A 27,308-nucleotide genomic window follows, 5' to 3' on the forward strand; every position below is an offset into this window, starting at 1 on the left:
GTGTTTCCTTGTTAATTTTCTGTTTAGTTGATCTATCCATAGGTGTAAGTGGGGTATTAAAGTCTCCCACTATTATTGTGTTATTGTTAATTTCTCCTTTCATACTTGTTAGCATTTGTCTTACGTACTGTCGTGCTCCCGTGTTGGGTGCATATATATTTATAATTGTTATATCTTCTTCTTGGATTGATCCTTTGATCATTATGTAGTGACCTTCTTTGTCTCTTTTCACAGCCTTTGTTTTAAAGTCTATTTTATCTGATATGAGTATTGCTACTCCTGCTTTCTTTTGGTCCCTATTTGCATGGAAAATCTTTTTCCAGCCCTTCACTTTCAGTCTGTATGTGTCCCCTGTTTTGAGGTGGGTCTCCTGTAGACAACATATGTAGGGGTCTTGTTTTTGTATCCATTCAGCCAGTCTTTGTCTTTTGGTTGGGGCATTCAACCCATTTACATTTAAGGTAATTACTGATAAGTATGTTCCCGTTGCCATTTACTTTATTGTTTTGGGTTCGAGTTTATACACCGTTTTTGTGTTTCCTGTCTAGAGAATATCCTTTAGTATTTGTTGGAGAGCTGGTTTGGTGGTGTAGAATTCTCTCAGCTTTTGCTTGTCTGAAAAGCTTTTGATTTCTCCTTCATACTTGAATGAGATCCTTGCTGGGTACAATAATCTGGGCTGTAGGTTATTTTCTTTCATCATTTTAAGTATGTCTTGCCATTCCCTCCTGGCTTGAAGAGTTTCTATTGAAAGATCAGCTGTTATCCTTATGGGAATTCCCTTGTGTGTTATTTGTTGTTTTTCCCTTGCTGCTTTTAATATTTGTTCTTTGTGTTTGATCTTTGTTAATTTGATTAATATGTGTCTTGGGGTGTTTCTCCTTGGGTTTATCCTGTTTGGTACTCTCTGGGTTTCTTGGACTTGGGTGATTATTTCCTTCCCCATTTTAGGGAAGTTTTCCACTATTATCTCCTCAAGTATTTTCTCATGGTCTTTCTTTTTGTCTTCTTCTTCTGGAACCCCTATGATTCGAATGTTGTAGCGTTTAATATTGTCCTGGAGGTCTCTGAGATTGTCCTCATTTCTTTTAATTCGTTTTTCTTTTATCCTCTCTGATTCATTTATTTCTACCATTCTATCTTCTAATTCACTAATCCTGTCTTCTGCCTCTGTTATTCTACTATTTGTTGCCTCCAGAGTGTTTTTAATTTCACTTATTGCATTATTCATTATATATTGACTCTTTTTTATTTCTTCTAGGTCCTTGTTAAACCTTTCTTGCATCTTCTCAATCCTTGTCTCCAGGCTATTTATCTGTGATTCCATTTTAGTTTCAAGATTTTGGATCAATTTCACTATCATTATTCGGAATTCTTTATCAGGTAGATTCCCTATCTCTTCCTCTTTTGTTTGGTTTGGTGGGCATTTATCCTGTTCCTTTATCTGCTGAGTATTCCTCTGTCTCTTCATCTTGTTTAAATTGCTGAGTTTGGGGTGTCCTTTCTGTATTCTGGCAGTTTGTGGAGTTCTCTTTATTATGGCGTTTCCTCACTGTGTGTGGGTTTGTACAGGTGGCTTGTCAAGGTTTCCTGGTTAGGGAAGCTTGTGTCGGTGTTCTGGTGGGTGGAGCTGTATTTCTTCTCTCTGGAGTGCAATGAAATGTCCAGTAATGAGTTATGAGATGTCTATAGTTTTGGGGTGACTTTGGGCAGCCTGTATCTTGAAGCTCAGGGCTGTGTTCCTTTGTTGCTGGAGAATTTGCTTGGTATGTCTTGCCCTGGAACTTATTGGCCCTTGTGTGGTGCTTGGTTTCAGTGTCGGTATGGAGGCATTTGATGAGCTCCTGTCAATGAATGTTCCTTGGAGTCAGGAGTTCCTTGGAGTCAGGGTTTGGACTTAAGTCTCCTGCTTCCGATTATCGGTCTTATTTTTACAGTAGTTTCAAAACTTCTCCTTCTATACAGCACCATTGATAAAACATCTACATTAAAGATGATAAGTTTCTCTACAGTGAGGGTCACTCAGAGAGGTTCACAGGGTTACATGGAGAAGAGAAGAGGGAGGAGGGAGTTAGAGGTGACCCAAATGAGATGAGGTGAATCAATAGTGGAGAGAGTGGGCTAGCCAGTAGTCACTTCCTTATGTGCACTCCACAACTGGACCACTCAGAGATGTTCACGGGGTTATACAGAGAAGAGAAGAAGGAGGAAGGTAACAGAGGTGGCCAGAAGGATAAAAGGGGGGAATGAAAAGGAGGGAGACAGATCCAGCCAGTAATCAGTTCCCTAAGTGTTCTCCACCGTCTGAAACACACAGAAATTCACAGAGTTGGGTAGAGTAGAGAGGGGTTAGGGAGGAGACACAGGCGACCTGGTGGAGAAAAAGGAGGGTCCAAAGGGAGAGAGAGCAGTCAAGCCAGTAATCTCACTCCCTAGTGAAAAATGGGTCCTGAAGATTGGGTCCTTAAAGGTACAAAATTGGTAACAAATACATAAAAGCAAAAATTAAAAATCTAGAGTAGAGTTTGGAATTTCAAAAATACGATGTTAAAGAAAAGAAGAAGGAAAAGAAAGAGAGAAAGAATGAACAAACAAAAACAAACAAGGTCGCGAAAATTATAAAGAAAGTACGGGTGCAAAATTGATAACTAATACCAGAAAGCGAAAATTAAAAATCTAGAGTAGAGTTTGGAATTTCAAAAATACGATGTTAAAGAAAAGAAGAAGGAAAAGAAAGAGAGAAAAAACGAACAAACAAAAACAAACAAGGTCGCGAAAATTATAAAGAAAGTACAGGTACAAAATTGATAACTAATACCAGAAAGCAAAAATTAAAAATCTAGAGTAGAGTTTGGAATTTCAAAAATACAATGTTAAAAAAAAAAAAAAAAGAAGAAGAAGAAGAAAAATAAAGAGAGAAAACAAACAAACAAATACGAACAATGTCACAAAAATTATAAAGAAAATACAGGTACAAAATTGATATCAAATACCAAAAAGCATAAATTAAAAATCTAGAGTAAAGTTTGGAATTTCAGATATACAATGTTATATAAAAGAAGAAGAGAAAGAAACAGAGAAGAAGAAAAGAAAAAAAAAAGTCACAGAAATTATATAAAAAAAAACTATAGGTACAAAATTGATAACATATACCAAAAAGCGAAAATTAAAAATCTAGAGTAGAGTTTGGAATTTCAAAAATACAATGTTAAAGAAAAGAAGAAAAAAACAAAAACAAAACAAAACAAAAAAAAAAAAGGTCAAAAAATTATAAAATATATATATATGAAGTTTGCTGAAGAAGAAAAAAATAGGGTCTTTTTTTTTTTTTTTTGCAAAGTAATAGGTTATAAAAGTGAAAATTAAAGGAACAATAGAGGACTTAAAATTTTTTTTTTTAATTAAAAAAAAAAAGAATGATCGTAAAAATAATAAAAATATATCTAGGACTTTTCTGTTTTTTTTTTTGTGGGTGTTGTGGGTTCAGTTCATTTTTGGCTAGTTCCTTGGTCAGATTTATATTTCTCAAGATCTATAGGCCCCTTCCTATGTAGTCCGTAGTAACCACAGGGTTTTGATCTATTGCCTGTAGCTTCCAAGGCGTTTCCCTCTGTTATATCTTCTTCTGTTTGCTAGTCTCTTCAGTATCTGGTTTCTGTCCTGACTCAAAGGGCACGGTGGAGGACACTTTTTTTTTTTTTTTTTTTTTTTAGGCTTACTTGTTCAGTCGCGCTGTGGGGATGGAGGGAGGGATGCTGCAAACAAATAACACTGGCGTGGGCTCGCAGTGCCTCAGCCACCCTGGGTCTGCCCCCGCTCACGGCGCGTGTAGCCTCCCTGTCCACACTGCTCGGACTCTAGGTTGTTCCGCCGGGAACAATCCGAGGCTGGCCCTGGGCTGCATGCACCTCCCAGGTCCAAGCCGCTCAGGTTCAGGCACTCGGGTAGTCCTCAGAGGCGCAGACTCAGTTGGGCCTGCGTTTTGTGCTCTTCCCAGGTCCGAGCGCCAATTTGCTCTTCCCAGGCGAGCACCAATGCTGCGACTTATCGCCTCCCTGCCACTCGGTTATCTGGATGTAAAACCGGCGCACCTTCTCAGGCAGATGTTGACCGTCCAGACCCCCAAGAAGTTTTAGTTAGCAAAGAAGCCTGCTTCCAATTTTATAGATAATGTCTCTCTGGGGCTGCGATTGCCCCCTTCCGGCTCTGGCTGCCTGTCACTGGAGGGGGAAGGTCTGCAGCCGGCTATCTCTGTTCAGTCCTTTGTTCCGTGCGCGGGCCTGGCGGTCTTAGGTTAGGGCTGGCTTTTCGCGTGGTAGGTATCCCACAGTCTGGTTTGCTAGCCCAAATTATTTCGCTCAGATAGCGCTCAGGGTATTCAGGCCAGATTCTTACTCTCAGCGATGCAGCCCACGCCGCGCCTCCCTGCCCAGCCCCGATTTGCTAATGGCGGATGCAGGCGTCTGCGCTGCTTCTCTGCTGGGGGAGTTACCGTAGGGCTCGCAATCTGCGAGTTTTAAATTGTTTATTTATTTTTTCTCCCTGTTATGTTGCCCTCTGTGCTTCCAAAGCTCGGCACAGATTCGGCAGTGAGAAGGTTTCCTGATGTTTGGAAACTTCTCTCTTTTTAAGATTCCCTTCCCGGGACGGACCTCCGTCCCTCCCTCTTTTGTCTCTTTTTTTTTTTGTTTTTAATATTTTTTCCTACCTCCTTTCGAAGAGTTGGGTTGCTTTTCTGGGTGCCTGATGTCCTCTGCCGGCATTCAGAAGTTGTTTTGTGGAATTTACTCGACGTTTAAATGCTCTTTTGATGAATTTGTGGGGAAGAAAGTGTTCTCCCCGTCCTACTCCTCCGCCATCTTTGCTCCTCTCCGAACTTTTTGTTAAACTACATTGTTTTCATTCCTCTGTTTGTCCTTTGGAAAAGTATCAGCCTGCAGGAAGTACAGAGGGCAGAGAGGAACAAGGTGAACAAAGGAATGTTGAAAGGAATCTTGCAAATTAGCTAAATAACCCATGAGCACCTGCCAATAGGAATTCATGAATCTTTGAGGAAGCAACAGTATCAACATGAGCCATCTCAATGTCTTCATGAGTTGATATATTTTGGGGGGATTGCTGCTTTTAATTCCTCTCAGTCTAGTATAGTGGTCAGGGTAATAGCTATTGATGCTATTATTTATGCTGCTGCTGCTACTGCTGCTAAGTCACTTCAGTCGTGTCCGACTCTGTGCGACCCCATGGACGGCAGCCCACCAGGCTCCCCCGTCCCTGGGATTCTCCAGGCAAGAACACTGGAGTGGGTTGCCATTTCCTTCTCCAATGCATTAAAGTGAAAAGTGAAAGTGAAGTCACTCACTTGTGTCCGACTCTTCTCAACCCCATGGACTGCAGCCTACCAGGCTCCTCCATCCGTGGGATTTTCCAGGCAAGAGTACTGGAGTGGGGTGCCATTGCCTTCTCCAATTATTTATGCTAACTCAAGTCAAATTTTATGAGAACAGAAATTTATTTAATAATCTGAATATCTACCAACCCCCTTTCCTACCCCCATAGAGCTGGTATCCCTGCTCCTGGCCCATCCTCCTTTACTGTCCCTGGGACTTGGTTTTTGTTTGTTTGTTTCTTAATTGGAAGATAATTGCTTTACATTGTTGTGTTAGTTGCTGCCAAACAACCAAGTGAATCAGCCATATGTGTACATATATCCTCTCCCTCTTGGACCTCCCCCCTACCCCCTCACCCCCACCCCACACATCCAGGTCATCACAGACTTAATAACTTTAGTTCTGGGCTGGACTTCCACTGAATGCACCATGGTCATTTCTTCCTGAAACCACTGAAGTTCTTTAGCATTGTCCTTTTTTCTTCTTCTTGTGTTCAGACTAATTTAGTTTATGCCCTATTTGTGCTCAGTTGTACTCTTTATCTCCACATTGTTTTCTCAAACATCACCCGATATGGACATCTTTGTCCAACGAGGCTTAAAGATTACCCACAGTGTTTTGTTTAGCCTCAGTTCAGTTCAGTTCAGTTCAGTCGCTCAGTCGTGTCCGACTCTTTGTGACCCCATGAATCGCAGCACGCCAGGCCTCCCTGTCCATCACCATCTCCTGGAGTTCATTCAGACTCAGGTCCATCGAGTCAGTGATACCATCCAGCCATCTCTTCCTCTGTCATCCCCTTCTCCTCCTGCCCCCAATCCCTCCCAGCATCACAGTCTTTTCCAATGAGTCAACTCTTCCCATGCAGTGGCCAAAGTACTGAAGTTTCAGCTTTAGCATCATTCCTTCCAAAGAAATCCCAGGGCGGATCTCCTTCAGAATGGACTGGTTGGATCTCCTTGCAGTCCAAGGGACTCTCAAGAGTCTTCTCCAACACCACAGTTCAAAAGCATCAATTCTTTGGTGCTCAGCTTTCTTCACAGTCCAACTCTCACATCCATACATGACCACTGGAAAAACTATAGCCTTGACTAGATGAACCTTTGTTGGCAAAGTAATGTCTCTGCTTTTAGCCTCAAGTATCAGCAATTTTTTTCTTTGTCATTGGACCACTTCCTTATTAGAAGTTTTTCCTCAGGTTATTCCTGAAAATTTTTAACAGCCTAACTAGTAGAAGAATCCAGAGCCTCTAAAAATCCAGTTGGTGAAGAATCTTAGATAGTCTATAGTAGACTTAACCTTAGTACTGATTTTTCTTAAAATATGTATCTAATCCCCAGGATTATCATTCACTGGTTTTGTACAAATCTTCCTTCTCTGAGTACTCAATTTAGCAGTGAGCTTTGAATAAACAGTGAGGTTCTGGGGCTCAGTTTATTTTCTTGTCAAGATCTTTAATAGCTCTTCTTTTTGTGTGTGTGAGTACAGTTGACTATTATGATAAAATCCATCTAATTAGCTATAATATTTGACAGTGTACTTTTTAGCAGTGCCATTCATTCAACTCAACAGAGCAGTCATTTCAATCAAGGAAACCACACCAGCCATTCAAATGAGAAAATACTGCCAGAGCTGTATTTCATCTTAATGGGGCTTGATAAAGAATATAAAACTTCAGGGTTTCTATTAGCCAATATATTCCATTAATATTGTGACTGAGACTGTCAGTATCCATTCTCAGAGCCACAATGTTTAGAGCTCATCCTGAAGAGCTAAGACAAAAGGGAAAACAGGATTTATATATGTTATTTTTTATCTAGCAACATGTCAATTTATCTTTCATAGTCCTAAAACACATATCACACACAGCCTCATAAATGTCATTGACCTTTTTTCTTTTGTTTTTCAAATAGGCAATTATAGCTCTTACTTAATTTCTGGAAAATTCTGAGTAAAGTAATTACTCCTCTGAATCTTATTTTCTCATTCTTTGCAAAGTCGGAATAATAGCATCGATTTATCAGTCAGCTTTCATTGTGTAACAGACAGCCACAGTATTTCCAAGGTTTACAACAGTACACATTTATTCTGGCTTACTTGTCAACAGGTCAGCTGAGGTGAAGCTGATCTAGACTGGGCTCAGCTGGGCTTGCCTCCAGGCTCCATGTTGGGTCCAGGTCTGCTCCACACATATGTCCTTCACGCTTCCAAGTCCAGCTTCCTGGGACATTTTCTTCTCACAGCAGTGGGAAAAGCCTAATTGTGCAAGCATGTTTCAAACTTTTGGTTTTGTCATGTCTGTTACTATCCCAGTGACCAAAGAAAGTCACAAGCTCGATATCAACACATGTTAATATTGAGAAATTGAGGTGTGAGGAATTGCTCTTTCTATGATGTAGGAAAGAGTAGGGAGTGAATCCTTTATGAACAATAATTTAATCTACTTTACTACCTCATATGATGATTGGAGGAGTCTATGCAGTTATGCATGTATATGACAGCTCTTTGTTAAGTATAAGGCACTGTGTAACTATGACTTTTATAAATTCTCCATTGTTATAAATTAGAAGAAGATTTCATTTGATATTGACCTGCTACCCATTCCACAACCTTCTACCAAAAAAAGCCATATACAACACTTGTTAGCAGCTGTTGACTTTGAGTACTGAGATATCATTGCACATTATTATAGTGGGAGGCTAAAAATCAGGAATATCTATTACAGTCTAGGATGTTTAAACTACTTCTTGGCTTACCGTAAGACTTTCAATTCAAGGAGAAAGCAAGCCAAGGAAAGAGGATTACGCTTGAACAGTCTTCATGATAAAATAGTAGTAATTAGTTTGAGCAAAATCCCATAATAGTTTTTTTCACACTTTGCAGGAAACCAAATGGCAGACAGATAAAACAAATTACTTTACTCAGGGTAATTAGCAAGCGATTATAAGGTTCTGCCTATGTTCTCCCAAGAGTACAAAGATCATGCCCTGTTTTTTTCAAAGAGCTTTATGTTGCTTAATACCTAATCCATCTCAACTCACCTGCAAAATCTGACAGCAACCTCATCACTAACACTAAACTGCTCAGAGTACCTGGGAGACAAGAGCAATGCTAATTGAATGATGAGAGGGAGAAGGGGAAAAAAGCACAGTGCTTTTCCTTTATTTTCTTTGAAGCTTGTTCGCCACCTTTGTTAGTCCCCGGTTCACTTTTCTCTTTATGTAGGTACCACACAATTCCCAAGAATTAAGTTCTACATGTTTGTATACCAAGGTCTAGGCTTGTGAATGAAAATATTATTGTTTCTTTAAGTCTAGAATGTTTCATTTGAGAAAAATAACATCACCAAAAGAGAGAATTATCCTCTTGATAGAAGTCCTAGAAAATTCAAATTAATTCCTAATCAAAGCTGACTCAGGAAAACAGTTCACATAACGTTTTGATTGAAGGACACTAAGACCTTCAGGATAAGGTTGCTGCCAACCAGCAAAACTAAGGGCATATATCTATACTGAATGTGGGGAAAGAAAACAGCAATGCTGGGTTCTGTTTGGACAAAGAGGTTATATGAACTACCCACGTCAAGTGTGGCAAACCTCTAGGAAGGTGTTATTTATTGATTGATTGATAGGATTCACAAATCTCTAATTCACATCTTCACTGCAAAGGAAAATATACAAAAAAATACAAAAACAATGTAGAGTTCTATATTTTGATGGGATTAAATGTTCTCTGTTTTAAATGTATAAAATTCAGCAAAGAGAATAGTTTGTGTTTTGACTACATTTTACAGTTTTCGGTTATAAAGCTTCTTTTTCAGCAGAGTGTTTTTTTTTTTTTTTTTTTTTTTAAGTTGGTTAAATCTTCCTAAGTGCTCATCATGTTTTCTTTTTACAGGCAGTCATATTTTAGAACTATCTTGTAACTTATTTTTCGATATTTGCAGATACAAAGTTTCCATCACAACCTGACTCTCAAATGCTCTTTGTTATAGGGACACTGATTAGTTATTTTATTTAATAAAAATCAGAAGGGTTGGACTCCCAACATGTGGGAGCCATTTGAGAAAGAAGAAATGCCTGATAGGATTGTTGACCACTGACATTTCATGGAATGAGTATGTCCCTGTCAGGTAGACAGTTTTGCTTAGGGATTAAGACCTGAGTTCACCATCACCATCTGGCCATTGGATTTCTTTTACCTTTTTTCCTTCTGCTTTTCATTCATTTGCCTTTATCTTCTGGACTTTGTTATTTTCTCACATCTCTTTTCCACATAGTTAGCTCTTTCTTAGCAGAATGTATTTTCCTTCTCATTGTTTTTATTTTGGAGTAGCTTTATTATCTTCTTCAATTCCTTTCCTCAGTTTTGTCAAATCACTTCATCTCTTGTTACTTTATTATTTGAAATATTTTTCCAATAGTCCTTATCCCTTTACTTTGAGATTATAAAGATGCTTATCTGAACTTTTCTTCAATTTCTTGGGAATAGTGCATCTGAAGTACATCTTTCATATCTTTTGCTTGCTGTGCTAATTTCCCTATGTTTTTAGTACCTATGTATACAGGTCCTGTTGAATTCTTTATTTCTTTATTATCTGTGAGTGAGGTATGATTGCCAAATCTAGCAAATAAAAATACAAGACATCCAGTTAAAGTTGCATTTGAAATAGAAAATGAATATATTTTTATTATTACAAGTGTATGCCATGCACTATTTTATATATTATTTTAGTATTCTTCTAAAGAGTGCTTTTTCACTTATCCACATGTGTATCCTGGTTTGAAAGCACATCTCCTCTGAGACAGAGCTCAGAAACTGTGTAAGAGATCAATATGGACCAAAGTGGAGCCTCTGAGCTCCTAAGTCTTTTATTTTACTGTTTGGTATTGATTCACCTTTGTTTATAAGAATTTTGGTGCAGAACCAACTGATGTTCTTCCTTTTCTTCTGGTCTCACTTCTTTCAATTTCAACTTTGGGGGCAGAAAAGAATAAAGTAGAATTGCGTGCTCCCTTCATCAATCAACCTGCCTCCCATGACATTTTGTGACTCAGAACTGGACCCTACAGTTCTTTCATAGCCTACATATATCCACAGTCTTCATTGGTTCAAGTATAGGAGTCTCAGTGTAGCCTCTCAAGATTCCATAACATTGAGAGTGTTGGCTTTCAGCATCCTTCTTCATTGAAGCCCATGATTCACTGACTTTTGACAGACAGTGTTTATGAACTTCGGGTTGGGGTTCTTTGCTCTTTCCTAGGTTCGTGTAGATGGATATTTTCCCATTTATTCTGTTTGAGGGTTTTCAAAAGGAGGTGTAGAGTAAACTTGCTTTCACTGTACCCTCTTTTAGCTGAGGTTTTGGGAATGGCTTCTTAAGGTGGATTTTGCTATCTCCAGTCATGATTATCACATCAAATCTTTATTGGGCATTTACCACATGACAGTCACTGAATTAAACAGTTTATGTGGGTTTATACAGCCTCCCCCCACCCCCCATTATTGTGCCCATTGGTATATAGATAAGGAAACAAAAGCTTGGTGAGTTTAGCTGACTTCTTTAAAATTGTACAGCTATTCAGGGTTTAGTTTCAACACAGTTTGAGCCCGGTTTCGGAATCCACTCATATCTACTGTACGACTCTACCTTCAGTATCAGGTCAGGGCTTTTACTCAAGAGGAAGACTTTTTAGGTTCCAAAATAAGCAATATTCTGGCAATCAGTTGGTTAAAATATAACAAGAACAGAGATAAGGGTACTATAATCAGATAATGTAGTTATAGATTTGGTCAAGTGGAAACATCATCTGAACAAGGCATGGAAACATCGTCTGGACATGGAAACATGGCCTGGACAGGGCAGTGGGAGCCAGGAGGAGCTCTGTACTTGACTGCCTTTCATGTGGGTTCTGTCCTTCACTCAAAGGCACAGGTTTCTGAGATCTCTGAAAAGTCTGTCTGCATCCATTGGCTGTGTTCCCTTTGATGAAAAGCATTTTTCACAAGCTGTGGTGTGCCAGAAGCTGCAGCCTTGTGGGATCCAGCTGAGGACTCCTGAAGAGACTTAGAGTTCATTCAGCAACCTTGTGGAACTGACTCCAATATTGTATGAACTCTGTCTTATTATGAAATCATCATGAATATTGGTGATCTCTGCATACCATGGAAGGACATGTTGGAATCAAGATCATTTAGGAAAAAAATCAGATGGTCTGTGACCTACTTTATCTGTACTTCACTGGGGAAAGGTCAAAAGCTCTGTCCTGTGCCAATTTTGCACTCATCCTTTCTGCAAGCCCTTTCCAAGGAGATTAGGTTCTTACTACTTTATTACTGCAATAAAATGTATGGCCAGGATTCTGGAATGAAAGAGCTGCTGCTACAGAAGCTGTAATAGAAGAAGCTGTAACTTAAGCATAGGCTTGGGAAATGGCCATAAATGCATTCTTTTATAGGGAAAATACCTTCCAATTCCCCACAGTAGAATAGGCACAAACAGATGTGAAATGCCATGGATGCTGCCTTCTTTCAAGAGTGACCCACATGATATTTTTGTATAAAAGCCATTCTGTGAATAATTGTTGTAACATAAAGTAGGGCATCATTAATTGTGGTTAATGTTTCTTTGATGGTATAACTAGTAGTTAACCAGTTAATATTAGGTAAATACAGTGCTTCTGCAGTGTCATTTTGAGCTTTGCTTTTGGACATCAAAACTTTTTTTTTGAGAAGTTAAATCTTAAAAAAAATTTTTTTTATTGTAGTATAGTTGCTTTACAATGTTGTGTTAGTTTCTGCTGTACAGCAAAATGGACCAGCTATACATACACAAACATCCTTTCTTTTTCTGATTTCCTTCCCATTTAGGTCACCACAGAGCACTGAGTCAAGTTCCCTGTGCTATAAAAGCTTTTAAAATCCTGTCCTTATGCTTCTCTTTTGTGTCTCTTCTATCTCTCTGACTCATTCATCTCTCCCATTCCTGAGAACTGGTGTGATGGGAGAGGCACGTTCATTTTGGGGGTCATTTTTTCCCACAAATTAAAAACTTTTTTATAATTATAATTATTCCAATGCACAGATGCAGGCACTGGAGTTACTTCAGGGGAAAGAAAGTCACCCTTGTGAGTTTCCATAGTAGATCAGGGAAATTTTCCTGATGTGATTCACTGACATCTTCTATCAGACATTGCTTTGGCAAGCAAGAGAAACTTGATTCACATTTTAATATGGCTGAGTTGTCGTCAAAAGCTTCTCTGAAGTAAATGCTAGACAGAAGAGTTTTTACAAAGTATGGGAAACATTCTTAGTTGATGTGAAAGGAACTGTGAAACAGTGTACAAAAGGCAATGTTACGTTTTAATATAGTTCTTAATATAATAATATTGGTACTAAAGCAAATTGGGGAGCCCATAGATTTGAGATATTTAAATCCTTTAGTACCCTGTTAAATCATTTTATGGGAGGAACACCAAAGTTATGCATTTATGTTGCTAAGTATTTGAGGAAGATATTTTTATTCTATTTTTTGGCCATACAATGTGACATGTGGGATGTTAGTTCCCTGACCAAGGATCAAACCCGTGCCCCCTGTGGTGGAAGTGCAGTGTCTTTACCACTGGACCTCCAGGGAAGCCCCTGCAGGAGGTATTTTTACTTTGCCTTTCCACCATCTCCATCCTCCTAAGCAACATTTCTCACTTGAATGACCTTTTATTCAGCTTATCTAGTGCTGTCATGGACATTACCTACGCTATTCCTCATGGCAATTTTAGCCACCATCGGAAACCAGAAACTCAGAGCTTCTGGACAGTGCACAAGGATAGACTAAAAGCTGAGGGTGTGTTGGCTCAGAGTCTCAGCACCAAATGCTGCTCTTGTTACGATGATCACCACGGGCAAGTAGCGCATGGGTCTTTAGCTCATGCTGCTACTTGCCAATCTAAAGTGTGGTGTATCTGGGACTTCTAGATTATGTAAAAGATGTTAACCATCCATTCACATTGCAGCGATGTCTGATGTGATGACAGTTCAGAAAAACCTTTGATCAGAGGCTATCTTAAAAAAGAAAACAAAACAGTGTAAGCCTCAGGAAGGATTATTTCGTATCTCAGTTTGTTCTTTTGGGTAACATAGTAGCTCACAACTGAAGCCCCTCTTCAGTGTGTCCATGTCAGGTGCCGTGGCTGCTCTGTTCATCATCACTGGGGCACCTTGATTCCTGTGGGTGGAATTCACCCATATGTTGCCTGATCCAGAGTGCATGGTTTATGCCAGTATTTTAATAGATCATAAATTTACCTCTCCACTGGAGGTTTTTGAGATCATATGAACCAGTTACCCATTCAGTTAATTGTCCTCTCACATTCTGTTATAGAAGTAAAAATTACGTGTGTGTGTGTATAATACTTTTTATCCTTTTGCCAAAGTCACTCTCCCAGCAGAGATTCTTTACCCCTTCTTTTCCTACCCAGCCCAGCTTTATTTTTTATTTATTTATTTTTTTGGCGACACTGTGAGGCATATGGAACTTCCCCAACCAGGGATCAAACCTGCGCCCCCTTCAGTAGAAGCATGGGATCTTAACCCCTGGACCACTAGGGAAGCCCACCGCCAAGCTTTATTGAGATATGTTGATATATAACATTGTGTAAGTTATAGATTACAACGTGATTTGATGTATGTATATATTGAATGAAATCATTACTACAGTAAAGTTAGTTAACACATCCACTGCTTTACATAATTAGCAAGTTTTTCATGTGGTGAAAATGTTTAAGATCTACTCTTTTTCCACTGTCCAAATATTCCCCTGTCTTGCCACTCCATCTGAAGTTCCATCATTAGGTGAAAATCTCCTCGGGTCCATCTTTAGTTTGTCATTTCTCTTAATCCCAGTAACATTTCATGGAGATGTCATAGTTTCATATTTGATTTTGTCATTTTCTTGAGTAATTTGATTCTATCACTATCTTAACGTATTATCTTTTTCTTTTCTACCACATGGGAAATCCGTCAAAGACAAGCACGTGAACTTTGAAGGGCTCATGAGAAATTCCAAGGAAGCTTAAGGAGGGTCATTTTAGAAGAGTTTAACGAAGGAGGATTTACAACTGTGTGAAGATAGAAGGAAACTGTGATGCGGTATCCTTAGTGTTAGAAACAGCATTCTCTCCTCTAGGCCCCAGATGGTGAGTGGGGAGAGTGGTCACCACAACCCAGAGGCAGAGACAGCAATGTGGAGAGGGCCACATGACAAGAGCCGTGCTGTGCACAGACAGCCTTCAGGAAACCATTTCACTGCTTGCTGATACTTCTTAATGGCCAAACCCATCCAGAAGCCAGGAGATGAGTGAAGCCATCGATGTGATTCATGTGTATCACCTTTCTAGGGCACAGAGACAAATGCAGAATGTTTGAGAGTGCATCTGGAAAGGTGACAAGCAGTGATCACAAGTGATGATGAGTGCAAGCATCATACCATTGAGACCACTTCTTGGCATCTCTCAGGTTCCTAACACACTGTGTTAGGAATTTGGAAAACCAAAATGGCAGGGCCATAAACACCAAATATTGCACATCATTGCCCTAGTCACTCACCAGAGAGGATCTTCATGGATTTTTCCATGCAGATCCTACTGAATAGTACTCTGATTATTCATCAAAATTTTTGGTTACAGCTAACCAAATATAGAACTATCATTAGAAACATCATCATTCAAGAATGCGAGGAATAGGACTTTTGAGGACGTAGCAGGCTTGATAAGTGGCTGGCACGTGGCAAGATCTGACTAGGATGATTCACTATTTCATCTAAAACCAGTTTTACAGCTTTTTGCATTTCAATTACTCCTTTGGAAAGGCATCCTATGGTTTAGAAATTTTGCTTGTCTCTAGAAAAATGTTGTAGTTTTATTTTCATATTCCCTGTCTTTTAAATTTCAGTTAGTGCTACTAACCTTCCCTCCCCCATGCAAAGATTCCTTCCAGCACTCTAGCTCTTCACCTAGTTGTGACAAAGTATATATCAGGGCATATCTAAGGTAGCAAAGCCAAGAAAATGTTTTTAGTGAAAGTTCAAATGGAATTGATTTGAATTAAAGTCTGTTGACATATATAATAGTAAAGAAAACAATTTTCTGTTGGTCAAAAGCTTTGGGATTGAAAGGTACTACAACACTGTGGATCAGTGTCAGAAAGATATTTGAGCAAATGCTGTTGAACATCAAAGTCACTTGAAGTGTCAATTGCTTTGAGAGAATATAAAGAAAACCTGATGATTTCATCCTGTGGTTGAGCAAAAAAAAAAAAAAAGCTCTGCTAGAGATAAGGAAGGAAGAAAAGAGGTTGCATGGTCCTAAGATATGTATATCCTTTGACCTTAGGATACTAAAGCTTATTAAAAAAAATCCCCAGGTTACTAAAGCTAGAGATGGTATTAAATTCAAAGTTGAGTGATGCACTATAAATGTTACTCACTTGCTCATAGACACATAAGTGTTATTTATACTCTGGATTATTTTAATTTAATATATGAACTTGATATTTCTTGGCAGGGAGTTGTCAAACATGAGTGAATGATCCCAAGATAGTAGAAGGAGAAATGAGAGAAATGATAATTGACAAGGTAGGCTGATTTAAATATTTATTGATTTCAGTTCAACAAATAATGATTATTTTGATATTACCTGCAGTCAACTGCTACATGAATGAGAAGTGAGTCCCAGGTTTTCTTAACAACCTGTGTTGCCATTTCTTTTCTCAAGCCAGTTCTGTCCTCCATCAGCTCCTTGTAACTGGTTTTAGATCTCTATCTTCTAAGAACTTAGGCATCCCATAGGAAATAGACATGTAAATGAGAATTGATTTTAAGCTTCAAATGTTTACCCTGTTTCTGAGTAAAAGAGTGCTGCCCTTCAACTTTCAGTCTATTCAGAATCTGTATCTGCAGTAAGTATTTATCAAGTGTTTACTATGTACCACTTTATGAGCAGCAGGAATAGAGAGTGAACATTACTGAGAAGTTTCCTACCCTCAGAGAGCATGCACCTGAATGTCAGAAACTAGGTAATAAACAAATAGATCCATGAGATTCTTTCATTGTAATAAAAGAAGGAGCATACTGATATTTAAGTGTAATTAAGAAAACAGTAAGGTAGTGTGTTAGAGAGCATGTGTTTGAGCTCTTTTATTATTTATTATTATTTATTTATTTATTTTAACTGTTCCAGATCTTAGTTGCAGCATGCTGGACTTTCGATCTTCCTCGTGGCGTGCAGGATCTTTAGTTAGGGCATGCAGACTCTTAGTTGCGGCATGTGGAATCTAGTTCCCTAACCAGGGGTCAAACCTGGGCCCCCTGCATTGGGAGTACAGAGTCTTGGGCCCTGGACTACCAGGGAAGTCCCTGAGCTGTTTGAAATTGAGTGGTCTTGGAGGCCCTTTCTGAAGGGAATATTTAAGCTGAGGTTTGAATGGCAAGTAAGAGGCAGATATGAATAGTTGAGAGGACAGAATGTTCTAGCTGAACTGAAAAGCATGTGCAAAAGCCCTGAGGTGGGAGCACAGTTTATGTTCAAGGTAAGCAAGGAATGGTCAAATGCCATTAGAGAAAAGCCTAAAATGATATTTAATTTGACATTAAAAAAAGTATAAACTCATGCTATTAAATGGTCTCGGTGTGCTTGTATATTGAAAGTTCACTAATAAAAATTCTAATCTGATTAGGACTCTTGAAATGTTAAACACATTTCAAATGACTAGGGAGAAAATTTAATTTTCACAAAATAGATAAGCAACTTAGTAACAAATCAAGCAACTGCTGTATACTGAACACCTACTGGGTGCTGTGTGTATTGTGTATAGTCTCTATGAGAAAAATGTAGTCACATAAGATAGAACTTTTATCTTCAAGATGATTTGAAATACTGAGAAGAGTTATAAGCCCATAAAAAGATAACTAATGACACAGTGTCACACCAAGTCCAAATGAATCAATCATGAGTGATCTTGAGGAAGGCAAGGTAGCTGACAAACCACCGTGCTCAGAGTGGCTTCTGGAAGGAAATGAACTTGGAATTGGAAGGGAGAACTAAGCGACCAGAGGCTGGTGGGTTTGTGGTAATGAGAAGGAGTTTTGGGGAGCAGTCACACATCAAATACTTGTTATGGTCTTTCTTCCTCTTCCTTCTTCATACCATGATACTGAATAGAGTTCTCATAACTTGATTTTGTTTTTGCCACAATCAAAATACATACCTAAATCATTAAGAAGTAGTGTGAGACTTTCCTTACAGGAATGATCTTCTTGCTATGTTATTGAGAACAAGGCTTCCTATCCCTCCAGATAGCATCTCTGTGAAGAAAATGCTAGTCCCCAAGGTATTAATTTTTCATTTTCATGATGCTTCACTATTGCAAACAGAAGAAACAAATATAACCTCCTTCAATATTGAGAAATAAGAGAAATGTAATGTAATAATGCCTGTTGTTGATATTAACCCCATTTCTTCTACAGTGAAGGAGATGACTTGGGGTCACTGGGCCCTATGTACACAGCTACGTGTTACAGCATCTCTTAAAAAGTGTTCCTTGAAGGTGAATCAAAGTTGTTGGTATATCCAAGGTTGCTTGACCCCTCTCTATGGGACCTTCCTGATCCTATAAAAGGACTAAAAGCAAATAAAGAAATAGAGCTCAGTGAGCCGTTAAATCAATGGTGTAAATGGACTCTTGGCACCTCATTGACTTTCACTGGTCATTGAGTCAGGTCCACACTGTTTGTTCTGTTTGTTGAGGGTCAGTTCAGTAGCTTGTTCTTTGTTTTATCATCTGCTCGGTATTCCTCTCTATTGGGGCTACAGACTGAGATGTGTGTGTGTGTGTGTGTGTGTGTGTGTGTGTGTATGGGCACATACACATACACATGTGTATTTTCTTGAGGTCTCAGAATGGTTCTTAAACCTAGAAAATCATTATAATTACTTGGGGTCTTTACAAAATACAGGTGCTTGGGACTCACCTGAAATTATTTAGATAAAAATTTCTGTGCTGAGGCCCAGATACCAGTATACATTTTTTTAAAAAGTTTCTTCAGGGCCTCTAAAGTTCAATGAATTTTGAGATCCACCGAGCTCTCATGAGAGTATAAATGCCTTGATTTGTATGCACATATTTCTGTCAGATGCTTTAAATGAAGTCATTAACCAAGATGCATTTCCAGAGTTCAGGTCATTGAGTTTAAAATCAAATGAAATACATTTCTGGGTGATAGAACAGTAAGGACATGAAGGGAACTTGTATACAGAAGTAGCTGCTGTCTCAGACAGCACAGTCCTGACCAAAGAAAGCTAGTGCTCAGGTCACAGCCACTGAGACACATTTAGGAACAATAAATGACTTCACAGTGCCATTACACCAGGTGTGAGGTAGTCACTGGCATTCAACTTCCTGTTCCTTGATCAAGGGGAGAACCTTAGCTGGGCAACAAGCGAATCAGACTCTGCTAGCTTGTGATGCATGGGTGCTGAGAGGTTCTGATGAGGCAGTATAGTCCTCCTTGTGGAATAAAATAAGAATAAGAAAGAATGAATTCATAAGTGACAATCCTTCCTTTCTATCTGTGAGGAGCCGTATCAATGGTAAAGATCCATCTTCCTCCTCCAGTGCAGTCACTCTATAGGGTGAGCTCTTCTTCAGGGTATTGTCAGTGGTACAACAGTGGCAGCAAGTATAGAATTTGGACACAGATACCAAATGTAACTACCCGTGGTTACACTTCTTACTAGCTGAGTGGCTTTGGGCAAGTTCTTTGACTTGTTTAAATCTCTTTTTCTCTTAGTTGTAGACAATTACAATACTGGTGTGAGAATTAGAGATAATTTTCTTATAGATTCACTTAATGAATATTCGTTATGTAACTAATATGAAGCTGGTACTATTCTAGGAACTAGGCATAAAGCAAAAAATAAAGCAGACAAAATCTCCAGCTTTCCTGGAACTTACAGGGTAGAGCAGAACAAGAACAATAAGCAGATTAACAGGCAAAGGCACAGTATGCCAGAAAGTTGAAAAGGGCTTTGGAGAAGAAGCAAAGCAGATAGAACAGGAATTCTAGGGGAATGCAGATTTTTAGGGCAATATTGAGATTTTATATCAGGAGAAGCTCATTGATAATTGAGAAGAATCCTAAAGGAATTAGGACACTTGAGCCAGGTAGATACACATTGAAAGTTTGTATCTGGCAGGAGACATAGCAAGTGCAAAGGCACTGAGGTAGAGAAAATGAGTGAGTGTCTGGTAGACGATGAAGTCACAGTAAGGCCAAGTCATGAGGCAAAGTCACGGAGGCAACTGTGTCCTTTGATAGGCTTAGGAATCCTCTGAGGTGGGGGGGGGGATGTTGTTGAAGCATGGATTCAGATTTAGTGAGTCTGGAGTGTGAGTCTGCATTTTGAACTTCTTTCAGGTCTGCAGACCACACTGAATAGAAGCAGAACAGGGCCACATAAACCATTGTAAATAACGGTGTTGGATTTGACCATATGTGAAATGGGGAGCCGCAGGAAGGTTGGGAGCAGAAGGGTGTGTTGAAATGATAGCTCTGGCTGCTGTGATGATGAGGTGTGGTCAAAAGCCCTGGCTGGCTTTGCCCATTGTCTGGTTTCATCCTAGTGCCACCCCTCACCCACTGCCTTTCTTTGGCAAGTTGCTTAAACTCCTTTTTCTCCCCACTTTTTTTTTTTTTTTTAGTTTTTTAAAAATTTATTTATTTTAATTGGAGGCTAATTACTTTACACTATTGTAGTGGTTTCTACCATACATTGACATGAATCAGCCATGGGTGTACATGTGTTCCCCATCCTGAACCCCCTCCCACTTCCCTCCCCATCCCATCCCTCTGGGTCATTCCAGTGCACCAGCCTTGAGCACCCTGTCTCATGCATCGAACCTGGACTGGCGATCTGTTTCACATGTGATAATATACATGTTTCAATGCTATTCTCTCAGATCATCCCACCCTCGCCTTCTCCCACAGAGTTCAATAGACTGTTCTATACATCTGTGTCTCTTTTGCTGTCTCGCATACAGGGTTATCATTACTATCTTTCTAAATTCCATATATATGTGTTAGTATACTGTATTGGTGTTTTTCTTTCTGACTTACTTCACTTTGTATAATAAGCTCCAGTTTCACCCACCTCAGTAGAACTGATTCAAATACATTCTTTTTAATGGCTGAGTAATACTCCATTGTGTATGTGTACCACAGCTTTCTTATTCATTCATCTGCTGATGGACATCTAGATTGCTTCCGTGTCCTGGCTATTATAAACAGTGCTGCGATGAACATTGGGGTACCCGTGTCTTTTTCAATTCTGGTTTCCTCGGTGTGTATGCCCAGCAGTGGGATTGCTGGGTCCAGTTTTTTAAGGAATCTCCACACTGTTCTCCATAGTGGGTGTCCTAGTTTGCATTCCCACCAACAGTGTAAGAGGGTTCCCTTTTCTCCAACACCCTCTCCAGCATGTATTGCTTGTAGCCATTCTGACCCGCGTGAAATGGTACCTCATTGTGGTTTTGATTTGCATTTCTCTGGTAATGAGTGATGTTGAGCATCTTTTCACATGTTTGTTAGCTGTCTGTTTTGAAAATTCCTGAACCTAGAGAGAAGGTGAAAGAAAAGTACAATGAGCACTCTTACATCCCTCAGCTAGATTTATCAACAATTAATATTTTGCCATATTTGGTTTATCTCATACTCTAATCTTATTATTAACCATTTAAGAGTCAATTTTCATCCCTACTTCATTATGTACCTTCTAAGAATAAGAAAAATCTCCTATGTAAATATAATCAACTGTCAAACTCAGAACATTTGATATTGATACGATCATCTAGTATAAAAAAATCTCAATTTCAATATAATCAATGTCTTCTACAAATAACCTTTGTAATAGTTTTCTTCTTCTGGTGTAGAATCCGGTCTAGGATATTATATTGTATGTTATGGGGCTTTAGTTTTCATGTCTCATTAGTCTCTTGACCTAGAACTGAGTCTATTGACCTCCACTTTATCTAAACAAACTTTTTGTTAAATTTTGGAGTTTTTCATGCCATTGCTATTTTCGAAACGTCTGAACCATTTATAGACTGTCACCCAATTTGGATTAAAATTTTCTAATGATTTGATTCAGGTCATTCATGATTGTCAAAAATACCACCTAAATGATGTTGTATCCTGCTTAGTGCATGCATCTGGAGGCGCTTGATGTCTGTTTCCTTCATTTGTAGTAATGTTGACTTGGATCACTTGGCTAAGCTGTTACCAGCAGATTTCTCCAATGTAAAGGTACTCACTTTCCTATGTAGTTAAAATATCAGTGGAGAAGGCAATGGCACCCCACTCCAGTACTCTTGCCTGGAAAATCCCATGGATGGAGGAGCCTGGTGGGCTGCAGTCCATGGGGTCACTGGGAGTCGGACACGACTGAGCGACTTCCCTTTCACTTTTCACTTTCATTCATTGGAGAAGGAAATGGCAACCTACTCCAGTGTTCTTGCCTGGAGAATCCCAGGGACGGGGGAGCTTGGTGGGCTGCAGTCTATGGGGTCAAAGAGTTGGACACGACTGAAGCAACTTAGCAGCAGCAGTAGCAGATGACTGATTGGCTGAACTCTATCCTATTCTTTGCTCTGATTGGTTGAGTCTGAGTCTTTACTTTGCGCTGATCAGCTGAGTCCTAGCCTGTACATTGCTCTGATTGGCTGACTTCTAGCCAGTACCTTGTTCTGATTGGCTAAACTCTAGGCTATACTTTGTGCTGACTGGCTGACTCCTAACCTGTTCTTTTCTCTTATTGGCTGAGTCCAAGCCTGTACTTTGCCCTAATTGGCTGAGTCATAGCCTATACATTTATTTTTCTGATTGGCTAAACTCTAACCTGTACTTTGCTGTGATTGGCTGACTCCTAGCCTGTTCCTTGCTCTGATTGGCTGAGTTCAAGCCTTTACTTTGCCCTTAGTGGCTGAGTCCTATCCTGTATTTACCTCTGATTGGCTCCCATCAGGTAGTTTGCTCTGATTGGTTTGTCTCCTAGCCAGTTCCTTATACTGATTGGCTGAACACTAGCCTATACATTTCTCTGATTGGCTGACTCCTAATTTGTCCTTAGCTCTGATTGGCTGAGTTCAAACCTGTACTTTGCCATGACTGGCTGAGTCCTAACCTGAACATTTATCTAACTGGCTGAACTCTAGCCAGTCTTTTGCCCTGACTGGCTGACTCCTAACCTGTTCTTTACTCTTATTGGCTGAGTCTGAGCCTGTACTTTGCCCTGATTGGCAGAGTCCTAGCCACTACATTGTTCTCATTGGCTGAAGTCTAACCAACACTTTGCTTTATTGGCTGACTCCTAACCTGTCCTTGGCTCTGATTGGCTTAGCCAGAGTCTGTACTTTACCATGATTGGCTGAGTCCTAACCTGAATATTTCTCTGATTGGCTGAACTCTAGCCTGTCTTTTTCCCTGATTGGCTGGCTACTGGCGTGTACATTGCACTGATTGTCTGGCTCCTAGCCAGTACCTTGTTCTGATTGGCTGACTGTAGGCTCTGCTGCTGCTGCTGCTAAGTCACTTCAGTCGTGTCCGACTCTATGCGACCCCGTAGATGACAGTCCACCAGGCTCCCCCGTCCCTGGGGTTCTCCAGGCAAGAACACAGGAGTGGGTTGCCATTTCCTTCTCCAATGCATGAAAGTGAAAGGTGAACGTGAAGTCGCTCAGTCATGTCCGACTCTTAGTGACCCCATGGACTGCAGTCTACCAGGCTCCGCCATCCATGGGATTTTCCAGGCAAGAGTACTGGAGTGGGGTGCCATTGCCTTCACCGACTGTAGCCTCTAGTTTGCCCTTATTACCTGACTCCTAACTTGTATATTGCTCTGATTGGTTGATCCTTAGCCTGTGCATTGCTAGAAGACTCTTGAGAGTCCCTTGGACTGCAAGGATATCCAACCAGTCCATTCTGAAGGAGATCAGCTCTGGGATTTCTTTGGAAGGAATGATGCTAAAGCTGAAACTCCAGTACTTTGGCCACCTCATGCGAAGAGTTGACTCATTGGAAAAGTCTCTGATGCTGGTAGGGATTGGGGGCAGGAGGAGAAGGGGACGACAGAGGATGAGATGGCTGGATGGCATCACTGACTCGATGGACGTGAGTCTGAGTGAACTCCGGGAGTTGGTGAGGGACAGGGAGGCCTGGCGTGCTGCGATTCATGGGATCGCAAAAAGTCGGACATGACTGAGTGATCTGATCTGATCTGATCCTGTACTTTGCGCTGAGTGGCTAAGTCCATCTGGTAGTTTTCTCTGATTGGCTGAGTCCTGGCCTTGCCTTGCACTGATTGGCTGACTTGAAATTGCTCTGTGCTCTGATTGTCTGACTTGAGCCTCTACATTGGTCTGAGTTACTGACTCCTAGTCCAAACCTTGCTCTGATTGGCTGGCTAGAGCCTGTACTTTGCCCGGATTGGCTGACTCATAGCCCCTGCTTTGCTCGATTGGCTAACTCCTTGCCTGTACATTGCTCTGGTTGGCTGGCTCCTAGCCTGCACTTTGCACTGATTGGCTGACTCAAAGCTTGCATGCTGTCCTGATTGGTTAAGTCAGGCTTTATATTGGTCTGGTTTGCTGGCTTATAACCAGTACTTTTCTTTGACTGTCTGACTCCTACCCAGTTGTTTGTTCTGATTGGCTGACTCCAGGTCTGTCATTTGCTCTGATTGGCTGACTCCTGGCCTTTTTCTTCCATGATTGGCTGACTCTTTGCCTTTATTTTGTCCTGATTGGCTAATTTTAGCCTGTGCGTTTCTCTGATTGGCTGATTTCTAGCATGTACTTTGCTCTGATTGGGTAACTCCTATCTGTTAATTTTCTCTGATTGGCTAACTCCTGAATTGTATTTCCTCTGATTGGCCAACTCCTAGCATGTATGTTGCTCTGATTGGCATACTCCAAGTCTGTACTTTGCACTGATTGGCTGACTTGAAACTGGTATTCTGCTCCGATTGTCGGATTCCATCCTTTGCTTTGGTCTATTTGCTGACTCCTAGACTGTACCTCAGAGAAGGCAATGGCACCCCACTCCAGTACTCTTGCCTGGAAAATCCCATGGACGGAGGAGCCTGGTAGGCTGCAGTCCATGGGGTCGCTAAGATTTGGATACGACTGAGCGTCTTCACTTTCACTTTTCACTTTTATTCATTGGAGAAGGAAATGGCAGCCCACTCCAGTGTTCTTGCCTGAAGAATCCCAGGGACGGGGGAGCCTGGTGGGCTGCCATCTATGGGGTCGCACAGAGTCGGACACGACTGAAGCGACTAAGTAGCAGCAGCTGAATGTACCAACTGTGATTGGCTTCCTTGAGCCTGTACTTTACGTTGGTTGGCTGACTCCTATCCCCTCTACTTACTCTTATTGGCTGACTCCTGGCCTGTAGTTTGCTCTGATTGGCTATCTCCTAGCATGTATATTGCTCTGATTGGCAGACCCTGTGTCTATATCTTCCACTGATTGGCTGACTTGAAGCCGGTATTCTGCTTTGATTCTCTGACTCTAGCCTGTGCATTTTTCTGATTCGCTGACTCCTAGACTGTACCTTACTATGATTGGCTGGTTTCAACTTGTACTTTACCCTGATTGGCTGACTCCTATCCCCTACTTGCTCTGATTGGCTGACTCCTGGCCTATAATTGATCTGATTGGCTGACTGATAGCCCATAGTTTGCTCTGATTGGCTGGCTCCTAGTCTGTACTTTGCTCTGACTGGCTGACTCCTAGCACCTTATTGCACTGTTTGCCTGCTTCTTAGCCTGTTCTTTGCTCTGATTGGTTGACTCCTAGCCTGTGCTTTAGTTACCGAAATGTATGTGGCTTCCTGCTATTTGCTCCTCAAAAGCCAAAAAACAAGCAAGGTTAGTGGCTAGAAAAGATTTCTTAATTTCAGACGCTGGCAGCCGTGGTGGCAAGATGAATGTCTGGCCTAAGGCCAACTCCCCACCACTGGCAACTATTGTGGTAAGACCTTTCATGGACAGCAGTGGGCTACGAACAGAAACAGCATGTTCAGCTCTGACATTCATCTTCCGATTTCTCATCGGTGACCTGATCAGAGTCAAATTGCTTGTTTTAGGTACCCTTAATCTTCAGTTCTAAGGTCCGTTTGTTCCCATTTGTTTGAGGTAAGTTCTTGCAATTGTGGCAGCATATGTTGTTGGGTACAGCCTGGTCATCATGAAGCTAACTTTTTCACCCTGGTTTTTGGTATCTGTACTCATCACAGGATGTACCTCAGAATATTATCTGTAGGACTAAAGGTCCTTGACTATGCTTAATGAGTACATTATTATTATTTGGTTTCCTTTACTGTTTTCCTTTGTTTTCACAGTTTCTGATGTTTCTGATTAAACTTATTCTTTGACTAAAGTTTTCCACACACAAAAGGCTGACTGAGGACATGGTGGGTGCAGGAAGGCAAGGATCATAGGGTTCTGCTCTGTTTCAAACCTCCCTTTTCTTGATTACTCTGCAGTCATGAATAGGGACAGGTACAGAAGGAAAAAGGGAATATTACTTTGTCATAGTACCTGGACAAGCATTTGAAAATTATTAGACATTACAATGAGAATAATAATCAAAATGCATCTTTGTATTTTTTCTGAATGTATTTTTCCTTAATGGTTAAAGCAGATGTACAGTGTATGTTTAATAGACCACGAACAGGCTGTGCTTGCTAGCCTAAAATTCAAGATAAATCATGTGTAGGCCAGAATTATTTCCCCATACCTCAGTATGTGAAAATTTCTTCCATCATTTGCCTCTTTTAATTGTAACTCCTTTCAAAGAAAGCATTGATCATCAGTTATTTCTCTGACGCTGGCAGAGTGGCTCTTTTCCCTGCTCTGGGTCCATCCATTTCTCTGGGTGCTTGGCCTTGTTTTTGTTTATATATTTGCCTAGTTGTTCATGTTGGGGGAAAACTAATCAGATATCATGAACAGGCTCAGAGGTATGTTCACAGGGAAATGCTTTCTAGGCCATACATTTTATCATTTATATCCAGTTGTCATACAGATATTGTACATGTGCTTTAAGTCATAAACTTAAAGCCAGCAGTGCTACGTATCACAAGTAGTTATACTCTGTGACCACGTTACTGGACAATATTTCCATCCTGAACATTGGGGTCAAAATATGATTAGAAACAAGACAATTACTTTCCTTTAGAAGTCTGTTACCAAATTCAGATCAATATTCCACTAGAACTTTGCTCTCTTCATAGATAGAAGGAAAAAAATTAGATCGAGAATCAGTTTACTATCAATAAAATTCATTTGCCTAATTAAATTTAGTGTAATCTTAATCCTGCCGAGGTACAAAATTCGTTTTTTCAAAATTCCTTTTTCAGAAACCTTTTTTTTTATCATCTCCTGATGCTGCTACTGCTGCTAAGTTGCTTCAGTCATGTCCGACTCTGCGTGACCCCATATACGGCAGCCCACCAGGCCCTGCCGTCCCTGGGATTCTCCAGGCAAGAACACTGGAGTGGGTTGCCATTTCCTTCTCCAATGCATGAAAGTGGAAAGTGAAAAGTGAAAGTGAAGTCGCTTAGTTGTGTCCGACTCTGAGCGACCCCATGGACTGCAGCCTACCAGGCTCCTCCATCCATGGGATTTTCCAGGCAAGAATACTGGAGTTGGTTGCCATTGCCTTCTCCTATAATCTCCTAAATCCCCACAAATTTGTCCTGCATTTCCCTATACAGAAAGAAAGACCTGTAGGACAGAAGTGTTATCATCATTCTTTCTCGACAAAAATATTTCCATTCTTTATACCTTCTCTTTGCTGACAACACATATCCTA

The 27,308-nt window shown here is 40.3% G+C and overlaps 1 long non-coding RNA gene across 5 annotated transcripts in view; it reads left to right on the forward strand.

Moving 5' to 3' along the window:
* The window catches only part of LOC147339927 (uncharacterized), a 550,381-nt gene that overhangs the window by 113,056 nt on the left and 410,017 nt on the right, over nucleotides 1–27,308 (forward strand). For 2 of the 5 annotated variants that reach the window (XR_015158508.1, XR_015158507.1), the window contains exon 3: nucleotides 15,944–16,014. The exons of the other annotated variants lie outside the window; for them this stretch is intronic. This is a non-coding gene — a long non-coding RNA (uncharacterized LOC147339927). The remainder of the gene's footprint in view (nucleotides 1–15,943; nucleotides 16,015–27,308) is intronic. 5 annotated transcript variants of the gene reach the window in all.

Source organism: Bos grunniens, chromosome X (assembly GCF_055505025.1).
Source record: "Bos grunniens cultivar Pamir isolate PY7600 chromosome X, Bosgru_T2T1.0, whole genome shotgun sequence".
NCBI lineage: Eukaryota > Metazoa > Chordata > Mammalia > Artiodactyla > Bovidae > Bos > Bos grunniens.